The 27,153-nt window shown below is 43.0% G+C and overlaps 1 pseudogene across 1 annotated transcript; it reads left to right on the top strand.

Annotated features, from left to right (window-relative positions):
* The first annotated feature begins 1,935 nt into the window (after window positions 1-1,935).
* LOC311108398 (3'(2'),5'-bisphosphate nucleotidase 1-like) lies at window positions 1,936-26,507 on the top strand (annotated as a pseudogene). Its single transcript has 8 exons — window positions 1,936-1,985; window positions 3,376-3,534; window positions 3,852-3,941; window positions 4,413-4,480; window positions 25,358-25,444; window positions 25,677-25,864; window positions 26,152-26,257; window positions 26,359-26,507. The product of its transcript is annotated as a 3'(2'),5'-bisphosphate nucleotidase 1-like (transcript).
* Window positions 26,508-27,153: the final 646 nt, after the last annotated feature.

Raw genomic sequence — 27,153 nt, 5'->3', positions numbered from 1 at the left:
GGAATAACCCAGTGTAAAGTGTTAATGTGAAATATAGTCAAATTACATGAAAGTGGATGTTCTAGCTAGCTCTCTTACCTCGCTCATGATGATGGTACCGTCGATGGCTAGCGCGTTCCCAATAGGTGTGGTTCAATTAAAAGATCTCTGAGACAGCATTCTGCTTCTACACGGGTTACAAAGTGCCTGTGTGTAAAACAGTGGAGCAGCACATGGAGTACATCGCGACCCTGCCTGCAGTGGACACACCTCAGGTCTTTGGCCTGCATCCCAACACAGACATCACGTAAGACACCATATTAGATCATCACAACTCTTACTTCTTATCTATGCAGTGTGCACTCTTAGAAAAAAAGTTATTTGTCTGTCCCTATATGAGAACCCTTTGAAGAACCCTTTTTGGTTAAAGGTAGAACCATTTTGGTTCCATGTAGAATCCTCTGTGAAGGATCTTACACACAGGCACTTTGTAACCCGTGTAGAAGCAGAATGTTGGCTCAAAGATCTTTTAATTGAACCACACCTGTTAGGAACGCACAATGCTTAGCACACAGTTGGGGGGGGGGGATTTGCTTGCTAAAGACACTGTAGTGTACTCCTCAGACAAAGTAATTGCTAATGATTACATTAATATAAGTGAACTCTATTGTTCAGGATTGAGATTCAGCCCCACCTGGTTCATGATCTCAGTAGAGCCAGGTCAGATCCAGGATCCAACGGAACAGCTTGGAAGGGCATGCCTTCAGGTCTAAAGCAGCACCCTCTATAACACACATATTACATATTTACTATTATTATTACTATGCTGTTACTATATTACTACAATAAATACTGTATTACTACAACAAATAAAAATAGTTTATGAGAATATATTACTAATAAACTACACTACTACCTATACAGAGATCTGTTAACTAGGATCAGTAGTGAGGATCTTATACCTTTGATGAGGATCTGACACTCGTTATGATTGACGTTGTTCTTCACCAGCACATTGTCCAGGGCGGGATCCAGCTCCTCTCATTCCAGAAGTTCTGGTTGAAGGGTCTGCAGTACGACAGGAAGCCAGTGAGCTGGAGGACGTCCCCTTCGAGTCTGTCCAAAGAGAAGAGGACAACAAAATGTAAATGGTCACATTGAAAAGCGTCTGGGGGAAAGAACTGAGCATTGATATTGTCTGTAGTGCATTGTTTTGTATTGCATTGCATTAAATCTATATATATAATGCCTTTAGTCAGAATACTGAAAGTAAAATAACTTTCTGCTATCCTTCTCTTATCTGTAACCTGCCTGTTGATCTGTGATTTAAAATGTTTTCTCTGCTCTGTCCAGTGCACTTTCTCTCCACTAAGCCCATCAATGAGTGCTGACGCTGCCACCATTTTATTCCTGCATTTTATTCCTTTTCATTCAGCAAGTCCACAAACTCATCTACTGAGTGAACTATATTCTATTTTACTATCTATACATATATATATTTTTTGTTGCATTATTTCTAATTCAAGAATACAGAACATGTTTTTTTGAGGATTGGACCTTACCTGTTCCTCTTTCATGGCAGCATCGAACGTGGCTTGTACTTTGTCCAACTGGGCCTTTCTCATCCAGCTGAGCCTGAGCCTGAGCCTGAGCCTGAGCCTGAGCCTGAGCCTGAGCCTGAGCCTGAGCCTGAGCCTGAGCCTGAGCCTGAGCCTGAGCCTGAGCCTGAGCCAGCTCAGCATTGGCAATCGTCAGTCTGTCCTCTTGCATAACCAGGTTAGCGCGTACACACTCTAAGTAGGCTAACCTGGAGAGAAGAAATGCTGTTCACAATGGTTATCTAACATCAGATCACACACACGTACACAGACATATAGGGTTACGATACTACTTTATGGAGGGTAACATCATTCAGCGCCTGTTCCCCGTACCTTGAGTGGCAGCACTTCCTTGTTGATGCCGAAGAAGATGGCCATGTTGGCGGTCCAGGAGAGCAGGCCGGCCACGTAGCCCCACACTCAAACGTGTAGTCCTCCATGTGGAAGTAGGGCTGAAAAAAAAGACAGAAGGTTGGCACTTGAGGTGAAAAAGTGAAAAATATGTATGGATTTCACAGAACATACACTGCATGACCAAACTTTACAGTTGGCACTATGCATTGGGGCAGGTAGCGTTCTCCTGGCATCCGCCAAACCCAGATTCGTCCGTCAGACTGCCAGATGATGAAGCGTGATTCATCACTCCAGAGAACGCGTTTCCACTGCTTCAGAGTCCAATGGCGGCAGGCTTTACAGCACTTCAGTAAGGCCATTCTACTACCAATGATTATCAATGGAGATTGCATGGCTGTGTGCTCGATTTTATACACCTGTCAGCAACGGGTGTAGCTGAAATAGCCAAATCCACTAATTTGAAGGGGTGTCTACATACTTTTGTATATATAATGCACTTACAAATAGCTAGATAGATGGGTAATGGCGCATATTTACGGTGTTAAACAGGGGAAAGAGTGTTAGAAGTGGTTTTATACTATATATACCTCCTCCATTGTCCATACATTCACACACTCACACACACACATACACATACACAAACACACACACACACACACACACAAACACACAAACAAACACACACACATACACCAAAGGATTGGAATAACCTGGCTTGGTTATCTCTTGTTCTATGTAGGTGTAGTCACATGTCTGTCATTGTAAAGCGTGTGAGTGTGTGTGTGTGTCCGTGTCCGGTCTGTGTTCAGTAGAGAACAACATTGTTGAAAGTTCAGATATAAATTAATTGTCCAGATATTATCTTATGTGTCTCTCTGCCAAGTAGGTCTAGCAGTTAATTATATCAAATCAAATTGTGTTTGTCACATGGGCCAAATACAACAGGTGTAGACCTTACCGTGAAATGCTTACTTACAAGCCCTTAACCAACAATGCAGTTCAAGAAACAGAGTTCAGAAAATATTTACTAAATAAACTAAAGTAAAAAATCAAAAGTAGCACAATAAATAACAATAACACGGCTATATACAGGGGGTACCGGTACTGAGTCAATGTGCAGGGGTACAGGTTAATCATCTCTATTCATTACATTAAGCCTACTACTAGCTTTAATGTTTACATTGTCATCCACCTGAACTCAACCCTGTTGATTCTGTCCTCTATTGATGTTCTTTAGTGAAGCTGGGTTTTGTTCATAAAATAAGCATGTGATATTGCACAAGTTCAGATAGTAGTCTACCTCCTGTTTCACTGTGTTTTCTTATGTGCTCTGCCTTCTGAACATTATCGTCCTTTATTGACTTATTCTCTGTCCATCTCTGTAGTCGCCTGTTGTTGTTATTGTTGTATAGACCATGTTGTCTTCTGTTCTTATTTCCCCCAGTGGCCTGGCTGCATTGGGCCGGGCTGTGAGGTGGTGGGGGTCTCTGGGTGCTGGTCTAGGTGGAGAGGCAGAGGCAGGAGGAGCCTGCAGTGGAGGAGTGGCTGTGGGTGTTGAGGTGGTGCCCGTGCCAGGCCATGCCTGGGGGCCGGAGAGGGCCAAGTAGATAGCGGCTCTGCCCTCCCTCTCATCCTGCCGCTTCCACGTCTCTGGTTGGTTGTAGTACAGAAACACACACACACAGGACATTAATATCTACAGGACCATGTGGTGGTAACTCTACAGTCATCCAGTGGCCTTAACATCTCTGGTTAGTAGTAATATAGACACACACACACACACAACTGCACGCTGTCACAAACACACACACACAGCCACCTGCTGCCTCTACCTCTCTGGGGAGCAAACACACACACACAAGCACACACAGAGCCTGGCCCTCATGTCTCTCTCCCTCCCTCCCTTTCTCTGTCCCTCAGGATTGCTGGAGACACAGCCCTGGATAAGAACATCCATGAGTCTGTCAGCGCCCAGATCAAGAAGAACTTTACCAAGAGCAAATGGCAATGGTCAACTATTATAACTTCATGTCACATTTTGTGAGCTTTATGGTGCAAAATGGCATTTTACAATAAGGGTCCCTTTACAAGGGGTTTATAAAGGGTTTATAATTAGTTTATTAATGGTTAATGAATCATTTATAAATGTGTACATCTCTGATCGGAATGTGTTTGGTCCTGCAGCAAGTGTGTAATGCCACAGCAGTGGTCCGTCACTAAGTGTCTCCAGCTGGGGACCAGTTAGGAGGCTCCCAGCTCCTGTAGAATACACCTGCTGCTGACTGAGGAGGAACACACAGGTCAGTGGCTCACAGAATGACCCATTAGGATGACATGTAGTGGAATAGCAAAACAAGTGTCTCATTTACTAAAACTATGACAGTTCTCACTCACTAAAACTAGTAAAGTTTTAGTAAAGAGCCTTGATTTCCAAGATCACAGTGTGTCTAATCCTGAACTCTTCCTGTCTCTCTGTTTCAGTCTTCAGTTTAAGGGGGCTGCTTCCACAGTGCGGACCAGCGGAGCAGAACGAGACCCCCTGGCCAACAGTACCTACCGCTGCATCTGATCCCCCGGCACCTGGAGTGTGGCCAACCAATGACTTTCCCACGATTTACCTGTGGAGTCCAGAGAAACTTCCCAGTCGGGAACACAGTTGTTGTTCCAGCGCCCCACCACCAGATGAGGCAGGCGTGTTAAGAACCAAGGGTGGGGAGGAGGGAAGAGGGACTAGATGATGCCATTGCCAATGGAGAAGGTCACTTGACCTAGATTGTGGTGAGAGTGGAGGATGAGCTGAGAGAGGAGAGGAGAAGAGAGGAAAGAATGAGAGGAGAGCTGAATGAGCAGAGTCGTAAGTACCCAGTGTATTCCTGGGTGATATTATTTTGGGAGTGGGACAGAGCTTGGACAGTGTTTTTACTCATGCTTTTAAAAAATGTACGTCTGCTTTTATTCATCTCTGTATTTCTGTACGTATTTTTTTAAATCGTCAATATCCTTCCCCCTTGACAACATATACAGTGAGGGAAAAAAGTATTTGTTTTGGGTCATTGTCCTGTTGAAAATAAATTATACTCCCACTAAGCGCAAACCAGATGAGATGGCGTATCGCTGCAGAATGCTGTGGTAGCCATGCTGGTTAAGTGTGCCTTGAATTCTAAATAGATCACTGACAGTGTCACCAGCAAAGCAACCGCACACCATCACACCTCCTCCTCCATGCTTCACGGTGGGAACCACATATGCGAAGATAATCTGTTCACCTACTCTGCGTCTCACAAAGACATGGCGGTTGGAACCAAAAATCTCAAATTTGGGCTCATCAGACCAAAGGACAGATTTCCACTGGTCTAATGTCCATTGCTCGTGCTTCATGGCCCAAGCAAATCTCTTCTTCTTATTGGTGTCCTTTAGTAGTGGTTTCTTTGCAGCAATTCAACCATGAAGGCCTGATTCACGCAGTCTCTTCTGAACAGTTGATGTTGAGATGTGTCTGTTACTTGAACTCTGTGAAGCATTTATTTGGGTTGCAATCTGAGGTGCAGTTAACTCTAATGAACTTATCCTCTGCAGCAGAGGTAACTCTGGGTCTTCCTTTCCTGTGGCGGTCCTCATGAGAGCCAGTTTCATCATAGGCCTTGATGGGTTTTGCAACTGCACTTGAAGAAACGTTCAAAGTTCTTTAAGTTTTCCGGCTTGACTGACCTTCATGTCTTAAAGTATTATGGTCTGTCATTTCTCTTCGCTTATTTGAGCTGTTCTTGCCATAATATGGACTTGGTATTTTACCAAATAGGGCTATCTTCTGTATACCACCACTACCTTGTCACAACACAACTGATTGGCTCAAACGCATTAAGAAGGAAAGAAATTCCACAAATTAACTTTTACCAAGAAACAACTGTTAATTGAAATGCATTCCAGGTGACTACCTCATGAAGCTGGTTGAGAGAATGCCAAGAGTGTGCAAAGCTGTCATCAAGGCAAAGGGTGGCTACTTTGAAGAATCTCAAATATGAAATATATTTTGATTTGTTTAACATTGTTCTGGTTACTACATGATTCCATATGTGTTATTTTATAGTTTTGATGTCTTCACTATTATTCTACAATGTAGAAAACAGTAAAAATAAAGTAAAACCCTTGAATGAGTAGGTGTGTCCAAACCTTTGACTGGTACTGTATACCCTAACCTGTGATCTGTGTAAGAGGCGATATCGATATCTAGTGAGAAATTGTCAGTTGTAACCCATTCGGCTGTGGCTTTCAGCCCTCTACAAAAATATTATAAGTCACATAAGCTTCAAAAGGGTTAATTAACCTTTGGGGTCTAAGATGTTGAGAAAAGTGGTATTGAAGAGTCTGACATGGAATGTCATGCCTAACCCTAACCTATGAAAAATTAATGTATTACCACAATATCCTACCTACCCCCGATTCAGTAGTGGTCTTCAGTGAGGTGCACAGCTGAATGTCTCTGTCCTCCATGACTGGGAAAGGAATATAATATCCTACATCCATCTCATTAGATCAGAACAGTATAGATCAACAGTGATTAATATTTCTGGTTTACATCACAAAATATATTGTTAATTGTTTATGTAATAAGAATAAGTCCAGGTGTCACATGATGGATTAAACATGCTTGGAGAATTTGACATAGTGGTTTTCAACTTGACTTCTTTTACACATGCTATACATCATGAGAGAAATGCAGTTTAAAGCCGTTCACCTTTGGATAGAAGTGTCCTATATCAGTCTACAAGATTTTCATTGTAAAGCCGTTAGGGAGTCACATGACGACTTGACCCTATGAATAAACCCACTATTCAACATGTTTAGCTTGCAGTATTAAGTCTTGCATCTGCGGTTATCTAGCTGCTGTGGTGACGGCAGTAATACTGGAGGAGATCTCAGGATGTAGACCACAGGATATAGAGTTAGTATTTTGTCAGGCCTTATCTATTCAGATTTGCCAATGTCCCCCTTTCTGAAAATATGGACACACCAACGAAATTTTGGTTAAAAGAACAATATATTTTTCTCATGCTATTTTGACTATCAGGGATTCAACAGTCTTAGTCAAGGGTTTCATAAAATTGGTTTTATTTAATCTGGTACTTTTTCATACAGTCTGGGTGCGTTCGTAAATTCACTCTGGCTATGACTCCGATTTCAGAGCACTCAGTCTGTGTGCCAGAGCACAGAATAACTGATGAATTTACGAACGCACAACACCCGTTGAACATGACCGGTGTCAGTAAACATCCGCAAATAAACATAATTGTTGCCAGCAGCACAGTTACAGTCACCAACGCTCTAGATAATATGAAAACAGCCTAACCAGCTCTGCTAGGGCAAGTAAAATGGTCAGAGTTTGGTAGGTGTTCTCTCATTTGTATCTGGAAGCTTGTGTGCTTGACTACCATTGTGAGGTCAGAACGCTCAGATCAACCCTACTCCTCGGCCAGAGCGTCCAGTGTGCGCTCTGAAGGCTCCGAGAGCGAAACGCTCTGAATTTACGAATGGACAATCTGACATTTACTAACACACCTTCACACATACGCACACATAATGCACGCATGCACATACAAAAAAACTAAAATATAAATATAATATAATATTAAAAATATAATATTAAAAATATAATATTTTTTACTGAGTTACAGTTCATATAAGGAAATCAGTCAATTGAAATACATTCATTAGGCCCTAATCTATGTATTTCACATGACTGGGAATACAGATATACATCTGTTGGTCACAGACACCTTTAAAAAAGGTAGGGGCGTGGATCATTTAACCAGTCAGTAGCTGGTGTGACCATCGTTTGCCTCATGCAGCGCGACACATCTCCTTCGCATAGAGTTGATCAGGCTGTTGATTGTGGCCTGTGGAATGTTGTTCAACTCCTCTTCAATGGCTGTGCGAAGTTGCTGGATATTGGTGGGAACTGGAACACGCTGTCGTACAACTCGATCCATCCCAAATATGCTCAATGGGTGACATGTCTGGTGAGTATGCAGGCCATGTAAGAACTGGGCCATTTTCAGCTTCCAGAAATTGTGTACAGATCCTTGTGACATGGGCCGTGCATTATCATGCTGAGACATGAGGTGATGGCGGCGGATGAATGGCACGACAATGGGCCTGTGGAATGTTGTCGTGGATCTCGTCACGGCTGTGCGAAGGTACACTACATGACCAAAAGTATGTGGACACCTGCTCGTCTAACATCTAATTCCAAAATCATGGGCATTAATATGGAGTTGGTCCCCCCTTTGCTGCTAAAAAAGCCTCTACTCTTCTGGGAAGGCTTTCCACTAGATGTTGGAACATTGCTGCGGGGACTTGCTTCCAGTCAGCCACAAGAGCATTAGTTAGGTCGGGCACTGATGTTGGGCGATAGGCCTGGCTCGCAGTTGGCAGTCCAATTCATCCCAAAGGTGTTCGATGGGGTTGAGGTCAGGGCTCTGTGCAGGTCAGTCATGTTCTTCTACACCGATCTTATATAAACTATTTCTGTATGGACCTCGCTTTGTCCACAGGGGCATTGTCATGCTGAAACAGGAAAGGGCCTTCCCCAAACTGTTGCTACAAAGTTGGATGAACAGAATCGTCTAGAATGTCATTGTATGCTTCGCATTAAGATTTCCCTTCACTGGAACTAAGGGGCCTACCCCGAACCATGAAAAACAGCCCCAGACCATTATTCCTCCTCCACCAAACTTTACAGATGGCACTATGCATTGGGGCAGGTAACGTTCAGAAACCCAGATTCGTCCATCGGACTGCCAGATGGTGAAGCGTGATTCATCACTCCAGAGAACGTGTTTCCACTGCTCCAGAGTCCAATGGCGGTGAGCTTTACACCACTCCAGCCGACGTTAGGTGGTCTTAGGCTTGTGTGCGGCTGCTCGGCCATGGTAACCCATTTCATGAAGCTCCCGACGAAAAGTTATTGTGCTGACATAGCTTCCAGTGGCAGTTTAGAACTCAGTAGTGAGTGTTGCAACCGAGGACAGACGATTTCTACGCACTTCAGCACTCGGCGGTCCCATTCTGTGAGCTTGTGTGGCCTACCACTTCACGGCTGAGCCGTTGTTGTTCCTAGACGTTTCCACTTCACAATAACAGCACTTACAGTTGACCGGGGCAGCTCTAGCAGGGCAGACATTTTACGAACTGACTTGTTGGAAAGGTGGCATCCTATGACGGTGCCACATTGAAAGTCACTGAGCTCTTCAGTAAGGCAATTCTACTGCCAATGTTTGTCTATGGAGATTGCATGGCTGTGTGCTCGATTTTATACACCTGTCAGCAACGGATGTGGCTGAAATAGCCAAATCCACTAATTTGAAGGGGGGTCCACATACTTTTGTAAATACAGTGCATTTGGAAAGTATTAAGCATCGGGTTTTTGGTCACCTCCCTGACCAAGGCCCTTCTCCCCCGATTGCTCAGATTGCTCAGTTTGGCTGGGCGGCCAGCTCTAGGAAGAGTCTTGGTGGTTCCAAACTTCTTCCATTTAAGAATGATGGCCACTGTGTTCTTGGGGACCTTCAATACTGCAGAAATGTTTTGGTACCCTTCCCGAGATCTGTGCCTCGACACAATCCTGTCTCGGAGCTCTTTGCACAATTCCTTCAACCTCTTGGCTTGGTTTTTGCGCTGACATGCACTGTCAACTGTGGGACCTTATATAGATAGGTGTGTGCCTTTCCAAATCATGTCCAATCAATTTAATTTACCACAGGTGGACTCCAATCAAGTTGTAGAAACATCTCAAGGATGATCAATGGAAAAAATATGCACCTGAGCTGAATTTCAAGTGTCATAGCAAAGGGTCTGAATACTTATGTAAATGTGATATTTCAGTTTTGTATTTTTTATGAATTAGCAAAAATGTCAAAAAAACTGTTTTTGCTTTGTCATTATGGGGTATTGTGTGTAGATGAGGAAAACAAATCATATAATCCATTTTAGTATAAGGCTGTAACGTAACAAAATGTGGAAAAGGTCAAGGGGTCTGAATACTTTCCGAATGCACTGTATAGTGTATTTCAAATTGCATTCGATAAAATGCATACCATATCCCCACCGCCACCATGGGGCACTCTGTTCACAACGTTGACATCAGCAAACCGCTCACCCACACGACACCATACACGCTGTCTGTCATCTGCCCGGTACAGTTGAAACCGGGATTCATTCGTGAAGAGCATACTTCTCCAGCATGCCAGTGGCCATCGAAGGTGAGCATTTGCCCACTGAAGTCGGTTACGACACCAAACTGCAGTCAGGTCAAGACCCTGGTGAGGACGACGTGCACGCAGATGAGCTTCCCTGACACGGTTTCTGACAGTTTGTGCAAAAATTATTTGGTTGTGCGAACCCATTTTATTAATTTTTTTGCTGTCCGGGTGGCTGGTCTCAGATGATCACGCAGATGAATAAGCCGGATGTGGAGGTCCTGGGCTGGCGTGGTTACACGTGGCCTGCGGTTATGAGGCCGATTGGACGTACTGCAGATTCTCTAAAATGACGTTGGAGGCAGCTTACGGTAGGGAAATGAACATTCAATTCTCTGTCAACAGCTCTGGTGGACATTCCTGCAGTCAGCATGCCAATTGCACGCTCCCTTAAAACGTGAGACATGTGGCATTGTGTTGTGTCACAAAACTGCACATTTTAGAGTGGCCTTTTATTGTCTCCAGCACAAGGTGGACCTGTGTAAAGATCATGCTGTTTAATCAGCTTCTTGATATGCCACACCTGTCAGGTGGTTGGATTATCTTGGCAAATGAGAAATGCTCACTACCAGGGATGTAAACTAATTTGTTCCAAAAAATTGAGAGAAACACTTTACATCTTATGTTTATATTTTTGTTCAGTGTCTATGGTTTATGAGGTCAATCAGTTTGTAACATGGTTTATGGGGACTCACCTTTCCCATGGTCCTATCAATTAAATGTAATGTATTATGTAGAAGACACATCTGACTTCAGATTTGTTCATAGGATCATATTGGAATAACATACCTGTATATACACACACACACACTTGATTTGATATAAAAAAGACTGTATCATTTGATTTACACAACATGCCTACCACTTTGAAGATGCAAAATATTTTTTCTTGTGAAACAAACAAGAAATAAGACAAAGAAACAGAAAGCTTGAGTGTGCATAACTAGACAAAGAAACAGAAAGCTTGAGCGTGCATAACTAGACAAAGAAACAGAAAGCTTGAGCGTGCATAACTAGACAAAGAAACAGAAAACTTGAGCATGCATAACTATGAGCACGCTCAAGCTTTCTGTTTCTTTGTCTTATTTCTTGTTTGTTTCACAAGAAAAAATATTTTGCATCTTCAAAGTGGTAGGCATGTTGTGTAAATCAAATGATACAAACCCCAAAAAAATATATTTTAATTCCAGGTTGTAAGGCAACAAAATAGGGAAAATGCCAAGGGGGGTGAATTTTCGCAAGCCACTGTATCTCCATGACCTTGTGGGCTGAACCCTCAATGCTGCTGAGGCCCTATGCTCCACAAGGAGGTAAAAGAGAAGTAAGTCATATGTCACCACCAACCAATTTTTGACTTTACAAATCTCAAATGTATTGAAATTACAGCTTGAATACTCAGTGTATTTTTTCCTTTAATGAGGCCCCGTATGCACTCAGGTTGTACTACTGATACACAATGCATTTGACACAACGGTTGTGTAGTCCACACAGGTGGACTTTATTTAACTAATGATGTGACTTCTGAAGGTAATTGGTTGCACCAGATCTTATTTAGGGGCTTCATAGCAAAGGGGGTGAATACATATGCACGCACCACTTTTCCGTTATTTATTTTTTAGAATCTTTTGAAACAAGTAATTTTTTTCATTTCACTTCACCAATTTGGACTATTTTGTGTATGTGCATTACATGAAATACAAATAAAAATCCATTTAAATTACAGGTTGTAATGCAACAAAAGAGGAAAAATGCCAAGGGGGATGAATACTTTTGCAAGGCACTGTACGTGACGCATGCTGCCCCACCACCACAGCGTACAGTCAGGCCCAAAATTATTGGCACCCTTGATAAGGTTGTGCTCAACGGTATCATGAAATTGATCCAGCACCAGTACATTTTTGCCAAAAACCAGGTTGCCTCTGCCAGGAGGCTGATACTTGGCCACAAGTGGATCTTCCAGCAAGAAAATAACCCCAACCACACATCTAAATCCACAAAGAAGTACTCCTCTGTAGCTCAGCTGGTAGAGCATGGCACTTGTAACGCCAAGGTAGTGGGTTCAATCCCCGGGACCACCCATACACAAAAAATGTATGCACGCATGACTGTAAGTCGCTTTGGATAAAAGCATCTGCTAAATGGCATATTATATTAATTGACCACAAAATCAACATTTTGCAATGGCCATCTCAGTCTCAGGACATGAACCCCATTGAAAATCTGTGGTTTGAAGTGAAGAGGGCAGTCCATAAGTGCAGACCAAGTATATCAAGATTCTGTATGGATGAATGGTCTATGATTCCTCCCAATGTGTTCTCCAATCTCATATACAGTGGGGAGAACAAGTATTTGATACACTGCCGATATTGCAGGTTTTCCTACTTACAAAGCATGTAGAGGTCTGTAATTTTTATCATAGGTAAACTTAAACTGTGAGAGGCGGAATCTAAAACAAAAATCCAGAAAATCACATTGTATGATTTTTAAGTAATTAATTTGCATTTTATTGCATGACATAAGTATTTGATCACCTACCAACCAGTAAGAATTCCAGCTCTCACAAACCTGTTAGTTTTTCTTTAAGAAGCCCTCCTGTTCTCCACTCATTACCTGTATTAACTGCAACTGTTTGAACTAGTTACCTGTATAAAAGACACCTGTCCACACACTCAATCAAACAGACTCCAACCTCTCCACAATGGCCAAGACCAGAGAGCTGTGTAAGGACATCAGGGATAAAATTGTAGACCTGCACAAGGCTGGGATGGGCTACAGGACAATAGGCAAGCAGCTTGGTGAGAAGGCAACAACTATTGGCGCAATTATTAGAAAATGGAAGAAGTTCAAGATGACGGTCAATCACCCTCGGTCTGGGGCTCCATGCAAGATCTCACCTCGTGGGGCATCAATGATCATGAGGAAGGTGAGGGATCAGCCCAGAACTACACGGCAGGACCTGGTCAATGACCTGAAGAGAGCTGGGACCACAGTCTCAAAGAAAACCATTAGTAACACACTACGCCGTCATGGATTAAAATCCTGCAGCGCACGCAAGGTCCCCCTGCTCAAGCCAGCGCATGTCCAGGCCCGTCTGAAGTTTGCCAATGACCATCTGGATGATCCAGAGGAGGAATGGGAGAGGGTCATGTGGTCCTGAGTGGCGCAGTGGTCTAAGGCACTGCATCGCAGTGCTAACTGTGCCACTAGAGATCCTGGTTCGAATCCAGGCTCTGTCGCAGCCGGCCGCGACCGGGAGACTCATGGGCGGCGCACAATTGGCCCAGCGTTGTCCAGGGTAGGGGAGGGAATGGCCGGCAGGGATGTAGCTCAGTTGATAGAGCATGGCGTTTGCAACGCCAGGGTTGTGGGTTCGATTCCCACGGGGGGCCAGTATAAAAAAATATATGTATTCACTAACTGTAAGTCGCTCTGGATAAGAGCGTCTGCTAAATGACTAAAATGTTAAATGTCTGATGAGACAAAAATATAGCTTTTTGGTCTAAACTCCACTTGCCGTGTTTGGAGGAAGAAGAAGGATGAGTACAACCCCAAGAACACCATCCCAACCGTGAAGCATGGAGGTGGAAACATCATTCTTTGGGGATGCTTTTCTGCAAAGGGGACAGGACGACTGCACCGTATTGAGGGGAGGATGGATGGGGCCATGTATCGCGAGATCTTGGCCAACAACCTCCTTCCCTCAGTAAGAGCATTGAAGATGGGTCGTGGCTGGGTCTTCCAGCATGACAACGACCCAAAACACACAGCCAGGGCAACTAAGGAGTGGCTCCGTAAGAAGCATCTCAAGGTCCTGGAGTGGCCTAGCCAGTCTCCAGACCTGAACCCAATAGAAAATCTTTGGAGGGAGCTGAAAGTCCGTATTGCCCAGCAACAGCCCCGAAAGCTGAAGGATCTGGAGAAGGTCTGTATGGAGGAGTGGGCCAAAATCCCTGCTGCAGTGTGTGCAAACCTGGTCAAGACCTACAGGAAACGTATGATCTCTATAATTGCAAACAAAGGTTTCTTCACCAAATATTAAGTTCTGCTTTTCTGATGTATCAAATACTTATGTCATGCAATAAAATGCAAATTAATTACTTAAAAATCATACAATGTGATTTTCTGGATTTTTTAGATTCCGTCTCTCACAGTTGAAGTGTACCTATGATAAAAATTACAGACCTCTACATGCTTTGTAAGTAGGAAAACCTGCAAAATCGGCAGTGTATCAAATACTTGTTCTCCCCACTGTAACATTTTAGGAAAAGGCTCAGTGCCATTATCCTCGCAAGGTGAGGTATTGAAAGGTATTGAAATCAAGGGTCCTTGTTAAACAAAATATTTTTCTCTAAGTAATAATATAATTTTCCCCATATTTTTTGCTGATCTTTATCAAGAGTGCCAATCACTTTGAACCGGACTGTAACTCCAGCTCAAGTAGGGTTAAAAAAAAAACTTGTGCCCGGGGTGTTGATAAACCTTATAGAGATTGTTGAGCTTGGATGAGACAATCATAGCAGATAAGCACAGTCTTTTCTGGATGCGGTACACCCTTATCAGGTCGCTCTTAACAAAATAACATGAACACATAGAACATTGCAGTATGAACAACTGCAAAAGAAAGTCATTTCACATGGAAATAAAATAGAATTTATTACATCACTTACAGTGTATTCGGAAAGTATTCAGACCCCTTCACTTTTTTCACATTTTGTTACGTTACAGCCTTATTCTAAAATGGATTAAATACATGTTTTACCTCTTCAATCTACACACACAATACCACATTATGACAACGCAAAAACAGGTTTACAGAAATACCTTATTTACATACAATACCGTTCAAAGGTTTGGGGTCACTTAGAAATGTCCTTGTTTTCGAAAGAAGTTGCAAAGAAAAAGCCATATCTCAGACTGGGCAATAAAAAGAAAAGATTAAGAGTCTGGGCAGTCTGAGATATGGCTTTTTCTTTGCAACTCTGCCTAGAAGGTCAGCATCCCGGAGTCGCCTCTTCACTGTTGACGTTGAGACTGGTGTTTTGCAGGTACTATTTAATGAAGCTGCTAGTTGAGGACCTGTGAGGCGTCTGTCTCTCAAACTAGACACTCTAATGTATTTGTCCTCTTGCTCAGTTGTGCACCGGGGCCTCCCACTCCTCTTTCTATTCTGGTTAGAGCCAGTTTGTGCTGTTCTGTGAAGGGAGTAGTACACAGCGTTGTACGAGATCTTCAGTTTCTTGGCAATGTCTCGCATGGAATAGCCTTCATTTCTCAGAACAAGAATAGACTGACGAGTTTCAGAAGAAAGTTATTTGTTTCTGGCCATTTTGAGCCTGTAATCGAACCCACAATTGCTGATGCTCCAGATACTCAACTAGTCTCAAGAAGGCCAGTTTTATTGCTTCTTTAATCAGCACAACTGTTTTCAGCTGTGCTAACATAATTGCAAAAGGTTTTTTTCAATGATCAATTAGCCTTTTAAAATGATAAACTTGGATTAGCAAACACAACATGCCATTGGAACACAGGACTGATGGTTGCTGATACCAGTGCCTTGCAAAAGTATTCATCCCCCTATTTTCTTGCATTACAACCTGTAATTTAAATTGATTTTTATTTGTATTTCATGTAGTGGACATTCACAAAATAGTCAAAATTGGTGAAGTGAAATTAAAAAAATAACTTGTTTCAAAAAATTCAAAAAAAATAAATAACGGAAAAGTGGTGCGTGCATATGTATTCACCCCCTTTGCTGTGGAGCCCCTAAATTAGATCTGGTGCAACCAATTACCTTCAGAAGTCACATAATTAGTTAAACAAAGTCCACCTGTGTGCAATCTAAGTGTCACATGATCTCAGTATATATACACCTGTTCTGAAAGGCCCCAGAGTCTGCAACACCACTAAGCAAGGGGCACCACCAAGCAAGCAGCACCATGAAGACCAAGGAGCTCTCCAAACAGGTCAGGGACAAAGTTGTGGAGAAGTACAGATCAGGTTTGAGTTATAAAATAATATCAGAAACTTTGAACATCCCACGGAGCACCATTAAATCCATTATTAAAAAATGGAAATAATATGGCATCACAACAAACCTGCCAAGAGAGGGCCGCCCACCAAAACTCATGGACCAGGCAAGGTGGGCATTAATCAGAGAGGCAACAAAGAGACCAAAGATAACCCTGAAGGAGCTGCAAAGCTCCACAGCGGAGATTGGAGTATCTGTCTGATATGATGTTTTTATGGTGTAATGATGTCATGTCATAGTATCGTGGGGACCAGGTTAGAGTTACTAGATAATTGGTTTGGTGCCAGAAAGTCTACATTCCATTATGTCAAAGGAGATTAATGATGTTTAGAATAGTATGAGGGATGGATATGGTGTACTGGCTTGGGTCAAAGGGTAATAGCAACAGAGAAAGGGAGTGCCTATGATGATTACCAGATGTTTGTGGAGAAGTTTGTAACAGGCTATATAAGAGAGAGTGAATCTTTGTTCGAGAGAGAGAAAGATGAGAGAGGATGGGCTATGTCCCAATGTCTTTTATAACTAACCCGGTAATGACTAATAAAACATGTACATGAACTCCTCATCAAAAGTGTCTAAGTACATCCTTACATTCATAATCACTTGATGCCTAGAAACTCATCATAACACTGTCCATAGGACCACTTTAAGCAGTACACTCCACAGAGCTGGGCTTTACGGAAGAGTGGCCAGAAAAAAGCCATTGCTTAAAGAAAGAAACAAGCAAATACGTTTGGTGTTCGCCAAAAGGCATGTGGGAGACTCCCCAAACATATGAAAGAAGGTACTCTGGTCAGACGAGACAAAAATTGAGCTTTTTGGCCACTAAGGAAAACGCTATGTCTGGCGCAAACCCAACACCTCTCATCACCCCGAGAACACCATCCTTACAGTGAAACTTGGTGGTGGCAGCATCATGCTGTGGGGATGTTTTTCATCGGCAGGGACTGGGAAACTGGTCAGAATTGAAGGAATGATGGATGGCGCTAAATACAGGGAAATCCTTGAGGGAAACCTGTTTCAGTCTTGCAGAGATTTGAGACTGGGACGGAGATTCACCTTCCAGCAGGACAATGACCCTAAGGATACTGCTAAAGCAACACTTGAGTGGTTTAAGGGGAAACATTTAAATGTCTTGGAATGGCCTAGTCAAAGCCCAGACCTCAATCCAATTGAGAATCTGTTGTATGACTTAAAGATTGCTGTACACCAGCAGAACCCATCCAACTTGAAGGAGCAGGAGCAGTTTTGCCTTGAAGAATGGGCAAAAATTACAGTGGCTAGATGTGCCAAGCTTATAGAGACATACCCCAAGAGACTTGCAGCTGTAATTGCTGCAAAAGTTATTGACTTTGGGGGGGGTGAATAGTTATGCACGCTCAAGTGTTCTGTATTTTTTGTCTTATTTCTTGTTTGTTTCACAATAAAACATATTTTGCATCATCAAAGTGGTAGGCATGTTGTGTAAATCAAATGATACAAAACCCCAAAAAATCCATTTTAATTCCAGGTTGTAAGGCAACAAAATAGGAAAAATGCCAAGGGGGGTGAATACTTTCGCAAGCCACTGTAATTGGCCTCTATGATTGTTATTAAAATACCTGCATGCCTCCATGTGGGTTTAATCCCTTTTGTAGGGAAATGAGGCCAAGTGGCATTCACAAGAGGTGAATAGCCATACCTCTCCTCACTCTCCCTACACCATGCAGTTATCTAGGTAACATACAGTACGTGACACCGCTCAATGAACCACAATATATCCTGTGATCTAAATACACTTATAAAGTCACAAATATAGGCTATATTCTATTTGAACATATTCTTACTTAAAGTAAAACAATCTGTTAAGCCTTCATTTATTATTTTCTTTACAGACCTATATTGTCACTATATCAGTCAAATAACAAAATAATATTGTACTTGACAGCTTATTGTGAAATTGTAATGGTCATAATGACATTCACCTTTTTTTCAATAGACTGCCAGTGTGACAAATGGAACCTCCACTGTTTTTGGCTCTCATTTCTTGGCCGGAACTTGGGTTTCTTAGAGACAGAAGTAAATATAACTAAGAAACAGCATGAACACAGTATGAATGGTTCTATAGGCATTAGAGCTGTAGAACACCGGAACAATGCTGTAATACTGGAGCTAAGGTGGCTGACAGTTTTTCCACCGATTGGATGCTGGAAGACATCGGCCACAAGCTTGACCCAAGACATCTTGGATGCAAAAAGGGCCGTTCGACGACAGATGTCTTGGTCATTCTCCTAGACATGATGTACAATCCACTGATGCAAGTAAGACCCTTACACTGTTTATACACTATAATAACAGCAGATTTTGCCAAAGCCTTCAACAAAGTTGACCTTGCAATGGTACTAAAGTGCCTGATTCAGCTAGGAGTCAGAGTCTCTTATCCCCTGGGTCTGTAGCTTCATCTCCAAAAGGAAGCAGAGGGTGAGGTACTAAGGCACCCTTTCACCATGGCAACATCTGACCTGTGGAGTGACTCAAGGTTAATTTCTTGGACCCCTTATCTTCCTGGCCCTCATCGGCAGCGCACTTCAGAAGTTCGATCACAGGTGGAAATACATTGTTTGCCCATGATCTCCTCCAGTCTGACAACAGGAACTTCCTACCACAACCAATCATCACAACCTCTAGAAGGAAAAAATGCCACTCACACAAACTCAGACCTGTCACAGCAAGAACTGAATGATCTGAAAGATCATCCATACCTTACATGACTCAATTATTGAACGGCAACTCATAACAACATCCACAATAATAGTTCCCTAAATGTATGTTGCATGTATGTTCCTTTTGTTGATGTTTTGTATTTAATTTGTATCATGCAATTCAGAGTTCAATTGTATTCTGTCATGTGAATGAATTAAATGAATTAAAACTTGTAATATCTAATGAAAAATAAGGACAACACACTAGTCATGTCTAATAGGTGTCACTGTGTAATTTTTGACATACATTTGCCACGAGCCACAGCATCCCAATATGTTTTCTAGATTGTTTGTCATCCTCACGCCGTATGTGGCGGACAAGGCTCCCTTGCTATCACAGTATGACAGGGTCAACAACGTTAGGAGAATGGACTTTATCTTCTCTCAATGTATTCACAGCTATCGTACACACAGAAGGAAGGGAGTGTAAACAAAATCGCTCAGTGTGAAGGCTACTATCAGGCCATATTGTGCAGTGTGCTTTGAATTTGAAGTGGAGATCGCATAGTGTGAGATGCAACAACCATTTCAGATTGGTGAAATTGTACTTAATATACATCTTTCTCTCCATGGCCCTCCTCTCCATGTGCATCCTCTCTTCTTGGCTCCCGAACTAGAGCTAGAGAACATAGAGAGAGAACTAGAGAACATAGAAAGAGAGCTAGAGAACGTAGAGAAAGAACTAGAGAAGAGAGAGAACTAGAGAACATAGGGAGAGAACTAGAGAACATAGGGAGAGAACTAGAGAACATAGAAAGAGAGCTAGAGAACATAAAGAATGAACTAGAGAACATAGAGAGAACTAGAGAACATAGAGAGAGAACTAGAGAACATAGGGAGAGAACTAGAGAACATAGAGAAAGAACTAGAGAACATAGGGAGAGAACTAGAGAACATAGGGAGAGAACTAGAGAACATAGGGAGAGAACTAGAGAAGAGAGAGAACTAGAGAACAGAGAGAACTAGAGAACAAAGAGGGAGAACTAGAGAACAAAGAGAGAGAACTACAGAACATAGAGAACAAAGAGAGAGAACTAGAGAACAAAGAGCGAGAACATAGAGGGAGAACTATATTATTTTATTTTATTTAACTAGGCAAGTCAGTTAAGAACAAATTCTTATTTACAATGACGGCCTACCAAAAGGCAAAAGGCATCCTGCGGGGACGGGGGATAAAAAATATAAATGTAGGACAAAACACACATCACGACAAGAGAGACACCACAACACTACATAAAGAGAGACCTAAGACAACAACACAGCATGGCAGCAACACATGACAAGCCAAGGTAACTTATGATCTGCCTTGCGGGTACTAAGTGTTCACCACCCAACCCTGCCTATAATAAGTAGGCCTAGTCTACTTACCATATCTGCTCTTATACCTGTAGCTATGTTGTAGAGTAATTACAGTGGGGGAAAAAAGTATTTAGTCAGCCACCAATTGTGCAAGTTCTCCCACTTAAAAAGATGAGAGAGGCCTGTAATTTTCATCATAGGTACACGTCAACTATGACAGACAAAATGTGGAGAAAGAAATCCAGAAAATCACATTGTAGGATTTTAAATGAATTTATTTGCAAATTATGGTGGAAAATAAGTATTTGGTCAATAACAAAAGTTTCTCAATACTTTGTTATATACTCTTTGTTGGCAATGACACAGGTCAAACGTTTTCTGTAAGTCTTCACAAGGTTTTCACACACTGTTGCTGGTATTTTGGCCCTTTCCTCCATGCAGATCTCCTCTAGAGCAGTGATGTTTTGGGGCTGTCGCTGGGCAACACAGACTTTCAACTCCCTCCAAAGATTTTCTATGGGGTTGAGATCTGGAGACTGGCTAGGCCACTCCAGGACCTTGAAATGCTTCTTACGAAGCCACTCCTTCGTTGCCCGGGCGGTGTGTTTGGGATCATTGTCATGCTGAAAGACCCAGCCACGTTTCATCTTCAATGCCCTTGCTGATGGAAGGAGGTTTTCACTCAAAATCTCACGATACATGGCCCCATTCATTCTTTCCTTTACACGGATCAGTCGTCCTGGTCCCTTTGCAGAAAAACAGCCCCAAAGCATGATGTTTCCACCCCCATGCTTCACAGTAGGTATGGTGTTCTTTGGATGCAACTCAGCATTCTTTGTCCTCCAAACACGACGAGTTGAGTTTTTACCAAAAAGTTCTATTTTGGTTTCATCTGACCATATGACATTCTCCCAATCCTTTTCTGGATCATCCAAATGCACTCTAGCAAACTTCAGACGGGCCTGGACATGTACTGGCTTAAGCAGGGGGACACGTCTGGCACTGCAGGATTTGAGTCCCTGGCGGCGTAGTGTGTTACTGATGGTAGGCTTTGTTACTTTGGTCCCAGCTCTCCGCAGGTCATTCACTAGGTTCCCCCCCCCCCCCCCCCCCCCCACTATTAAACCATGTGGCGCTGTGGGGTAAACAGTGGGGTCAAGCCCAACACTTACAAACCCTCCAGTGTATTAGTCCAAATAGTGTTAGCTGGGACAGATGCCTGCACACCCTGTGGCTCTCCAGGGACATGGTTGATGACCAATGCCATGACAGATCAGGAATGCCTGATCCCTACTAACCCTAGTTTAGGCAGCCCTACTATACTTAATAGCACAGATAGTCTCTTGCTATTGTGGTGTTGGCCATTACACCACATAGATGCAGTGTTGATCTGGGCCTGGACTCAGAGCCCAGGGTCTTGGTCCATTGGCACTAATCCCTGAAACACAAATAAACATGTAGCCCTTAGAAACTTGTTTTGTATATCTGGAAGTATTGTAGGTGTAAGCAATATGCTGGTAGCTTCATCTTGACCTCTGATAGGCCAGGTGGGATTAAGGAAATGTCCTGTTGTGTTGTGTTTGTATTTTAAATTGGTACAGTATTGGTACACACTGTTTTGTTTATATATATAGCTAGCTAGGTCTCAAAATGAGCTTGCTGGAGCTCGGATCTTGACTTGCAAGACACTGCTTATCTCTTCAATATAGTTAAAGGCAGGTAGCTAGGTATACGTGCTGGTAAATGTAATATAAAACCACTTCTAACTGTTTATTAACACCTTAAATATGCATCACCCATCTAGCAAGCTAGCTATTTGTAGCTAGCTAGTTCACCTTTGCTAAACAATCGCCCGCTGATCGTTTTGTGAATAGTGTGTATCGAATTCAGATTTCCTTTTTTCTTTAAAAAACTAACTAGCTAAGTAGCTACTGTATATGTCTAGCTATTTATCTGTACCCATTTCTGATGATCCATTGATCAAATCCATTATGTTTTGACGGCTGTGTCGCAAGCTACACGCAAACAAATCGTTAGGACCAATGAGAGTAGAGCTACTGAGTTCGGACCTCACATACACATGTCCATATATGGCATTGCGTTGGGAACCATATTGGATGTTCTATCCGGTGATGTCCCTGCAGAGAGCAGGTGGGGGAGGGAAACTACCCTACCCGGATAGCTCTACTCCCCTCCTGCTTCGGGGTGTAGTGTGTGCTCGATAGGAGGTTGTGAGTCGAATCGACTCGCTTTCCACGTGCACAGAGTGGTTTGAAGCCAGTTGTGGACAGGGGTCTGGGAATCTCAATCGTCGGCCAGGATTTCGGTCAGGCGATTGGGGACTATGTGGCGGATCAAATATTTTCCGATAGAAGACGAAGGCCAAGATGTCGACAAAAGTCCAGAGGATAGAATAGACGCCGGAGGGAGCAATGAAGAGGTCATTGTGGACTGTGAGGTCGAGGATAGAATAGACGCCGGAAGGGAGGGCGAAAATTGAGTCCTTTGGGAAGGCAAGAAATAGATATTGGTTAGGAGTATTATCATAAGGAGACGTATACTTGGATGAATGAGGAGGAATGGAGGGGAAAAGAGAGGCAGAGGAGGTCTAAGAGAGAGAGGGAGGAAGACTGTGAGTTTGAGTCTGTAAAAAATGGCGGGAAAAAGGGAGAAGGTTTGTTAAAGAAGAGTGGTAGGAAATGTAAGCAAAGTGAGCTGAAGACAGGAGTAGAAATGGAAGAGGGTGAAGTATCGGAGGTGGTAGGTGTGGTGAAGTGCTCGGAGCCAGAGGCTTGTGCAGAGGGTCAGGATAAAGATGAGTCTGTGACAGTAGGAGTGAAGTTTGTGGAAAAAGTGGATCCTTGCCTTTTGGCTGATCCATTTGTGGTTTCAAGATGGGTGAAAAAAAGCGTTGGGTATAGTGGAATCGGTGAGGGTAACCAGAAGTGGTCTAGTAATAATTGTTTGTGTTTCTGTTGGGCAGAGGGAGAAGGCGCTTAGAGTTAAACAAATGGGGGAAAGAATTGTGAATTGTTTCGCTCTTAAGAAAAGGGCGCCATTGAGAGGAGTGATTACTGGAGTAGCAGTGAATGTAAAAGTGGATCAACTGAAGGAGAAGATTCCCGGTGTGTGTGATGCTCGTCGTTTGGTGCGACGTAAACAGGGTGACGAGAGTGGGGAAACAGAAGAGTCATTGTCTGTTCTTTTGAGTTTTGAAGTTGAGTCTTTGCCGGATAAAGTGAAGTTAGGATATATAAGTTATCCTGTGCGAGCGTATGTGCCGAGTACGTTGTTACAGGTGTCAAACTTATGGCCATGTGGCAGCAGTAAGTAGGAGGGAGATTCCAAGGTGTGAGAAGTGTGCAGAAGGGCATGAGATTAAGGAGTGTGAAGCAGTGGGGAAAGTAGTGGTATGTGCTAATTGTAGGGGTGGCCATGGGGCTGGGGATCAGATGTCCAGTGTGAGAGAAGCAGGTTGAGGTTTCCAGGGTAAGAGTAGAGAAGAAGTTGTCATATGCGGAGGCAGTTAAGAAAGTAGAGGAAGAGGGGTCAAGGGGGGGGGGGGGGGGGGGGGGGAGTGGTGAGAGTAGGAGATATATACCAGTACAGTGGGATAGGCAAGCAAGTGATATATGTTTCAGTAAGATTGGGGTTTTAGCGTTTATAGCAATGGTTATTAATTGTACTGCAGGGATGGAAAGCAAATCGAAAACAATTGAGGTTGTGGTGGCAGCTGCAGGCATGAGGTAGGAGTGAGTATATTTAAATAGTGGAGAAGGGTGAGGTTAATTATTAGTAGTAGTTTTGAAGTTGTGAGTGTAGTGTTAGATGGTATGATATTTCTTTGCTTTGTTTTATGTATGAAAAAAAAAAAAAAACTAACTCACTAACTGTAAGTCGCTCCCTGTTAGTGAGCATTTCTCCTTTGCCAAGATAATCCATCCACCTGACAGGTGTGGCATATCAAGAAGCTGATTAAACAGCATGATCATTACACAGGTGCACCTTAAACTGGGGACAATTAAAGGCCACTTTAAAATGTGCAGTTTTGTCACACAACACAATGCCACAGATGTCTCATGTTTTAAGGGAGCGTGCAATTGGCATGCTGACTGCAGGAATGAAAATTGAATGCACATTTCTCTACCATAATTCATCTGCGTGCTCGTTGTTCTCATCAGGGTCTTGACCTGACTGCAGTTCGGTGTCGTAACCGCCTTCACTGGGCAAATGCTCACCTTCGATGGCCACTAGCACGCTGGAGAAGTGTGCTCTTCACAGATGAATCCCGGTTTCAACTGTACCGGGCAGATGGCAGCGTGTATGGCGCCGTGGCCGTGTGGGCGAGTGGTTTGCTGATGTCAACATTATGAACAGAGTGCCCCATGTTGGCGGCGGGGTTAAGGTATGGGCAGGCATAAGCTTTATCTATGGCAATTTGAATGCACAGAGATACCGTGACGAGATCCTGAGGCCCATTGTCATGGCATTCATCCGCCGCCATCACCTCATATTTCAGCATGATAATGCACGGCCCAATGTCGCAAGGATCTGTACACAATTTCTGAAAGCTAAAAATGTCCCAGGTCTTCCGTGGCCTGCATACTCACCAGACATGTCATCCATTGAGCATGTTTGGGATGCTCTGGATTGACGTGTATGACAGCGTGTTCCAATTTCCGCCAATATCCAGCAACTTTGCACAGCCATTGAAGAGGAGTGGGACAACATTCCACAGGCCACAATCAGCAGCCTGATCAACTCTAGGCGAAGGAGATGTGTAGTGCTGCATGAGGCAAATGGTGGTCACACCAGCTTCTGACTAGTTTTCTGATCCATGCCCCTACCTTTTTTTAAAGGTGTCTGTGACCAACAGCTGCATATCTGTATTCCCAATCATATGAAATCCATAGATTAGGGCCTAATGAATTTATTTCAATTGACTGATTTCCTTATATGAACTGTAACTCAGTAAAATCTTTGAAATTGTTGCGTTTTATATTTTTGTTTAGTGTAGTTATACAGTACAATGTCAATACTTGTGTGAAGTCCACTGTTATACTGTATGTTCCCTTCAGCTAAAATGTTGTCGTCTGATCTCAGGGCTTCTTGATCACGTGACTTTACTGCATTGCATATGGAGGGAAGGCCATTGCTGGGGTCATCAACCAGCCCTTCTTCAATTATCAGGTACCAACAAATAATCGACAACGACAAATTATTTTCTGTCTTATACCCTCTCACCCTATCAGGGCATGGCATGTTCAGTAGGGAGAAAATGTTTTGAAATAGGGAGATGTTACATGATTTTTCCAATAAGAACAGATTTTTCATTTATGGTTATAGAATATTTGCTACAGTGTGCCCTACTGAACACTACCTTGGTCCGTGAGTGTATAATGTCCTGTTTTTGTGTCCACAGCTGGGGACGGAGTCAGCAGACATGGGGAGAACTCTGTGGGGAACGCCTTCGGGTTCAAGCTACAGGAGGTCCCGGATGGCCGACGCATCGTCACCACGACCCGTTCCCACAGCAACAAACTTGTCACAGACACCGTGGATGCCGTGGAACCTCATGATGTGATAAGAGTCGGCGGAGCAGGAAATAAGGTGAAATATACAGGGATGGGAAGGTATAGGGGTGCATAGGTATCAATATACAGTGCCTTCAGAAAGTATTCACATCCCTTAACTTTCCACGTTGTTCTTACAGCCTGAATTTCAAATGGCTTAAATAGAGATTGTGTCACAGTGTGTAGATGGGTGAGGGGGATTTTTTATATATTTTTTAAATTCTGTCCAACACAATGTGGAATAAGTCGAGGTATGAATACTTTCTGAAGACACTAACTATAAAATGTAGTCTTACTCCTCTGTTGCACCCTTTCTTTGTGTAGATTATTCAATTTGTGGAGGGGAAGGCTTCAGCCTATGTCTTTGCCAGTCTAGGAACTAAAAAGTGGGACACCTGTGCCCCTGAAGCCATCCTGCATGCAGTTGGAGGTAAGCAACATCCTTCCTCTATCTTACTGTAACTACCTCCTAATTGTGACTAAGGACAGTAATAATGTTGCCTGCTGTTTTTTTTGCCTGTCCCTCTACAGGTAAGCTGACAGACATGCTTGGCAATGTGTTGTGTTACGATGCTAACGTGAAGCACATGAACTCCGCTGGGGTGCTGGCCACTCTACACAACCACCAGTATTATGCTAGCAGAGTGCCCCAGTCAGTCCTGCAAGCTCTCAAGCCCTGATTGATACATTTACTGTACAACTTATTGTCAAAAAACACTGCCAAATTAGCATAAATGTTTTAGCATCTTGAGAATCGTATGTTTTAATTTCTATAATTGTCTGTGTAACATGTTGCACATCCGTGTTAACACTGCACTTTTATGCTGTGTACTGTATAGGTAATTGTTGACTAGGAAAATCAGGCCATGTTTTTGACACTTCTGGTGTAAATAATAACTGATTCATTACCCAAAATGGTATGGCAAAACGTAGGCTAGCCTGGCTGACACATGTGACTTCAAATCGGAAGACTTCGAGAGCTGGTGTCAGCCAGTCAGGCTTGACCTTCAAACCAAAACATATGTCCAAAAATTCTAAATTGGTTGATACCATCTGTCTGACATGTCTTTATTACCTTTCTGGTGGACAGCGCAACAACACTAGGCCCTCCTCCAACGCATTATTATAATGTTTTAACTAGGCAAGTCAGTTAATAACAAATTCTTATTTACATTGATGGCCTACCCTGGCCAAACCCGGACGACGCTGGCCAATTGTGCGCAGACCTATGTGACACGGCCGGATTGCGATACAGCCTGTAGTGACGCCTCTAGCACTGAGATGCAGTGCCTTAGACCGCTGCGCCACTCGGGAGCCAATTAAACC

Source organism: Coregonus lavaretus (genome assembly GCF_964263955.1).
Source record: "Coregonus lavaretus genome assembly, chromosome: 33".
Taxonomy (NCBI): domain Eukaryota; kingdom Metazoa; phylum Chordata; class Actinopteri; order Salmoniformes; family Salmonidae; genus Coregonus; species Coregonus lavaretus.
This window is presented reverse-complemented; position numbering and strand designations above follow the sequence as displayed.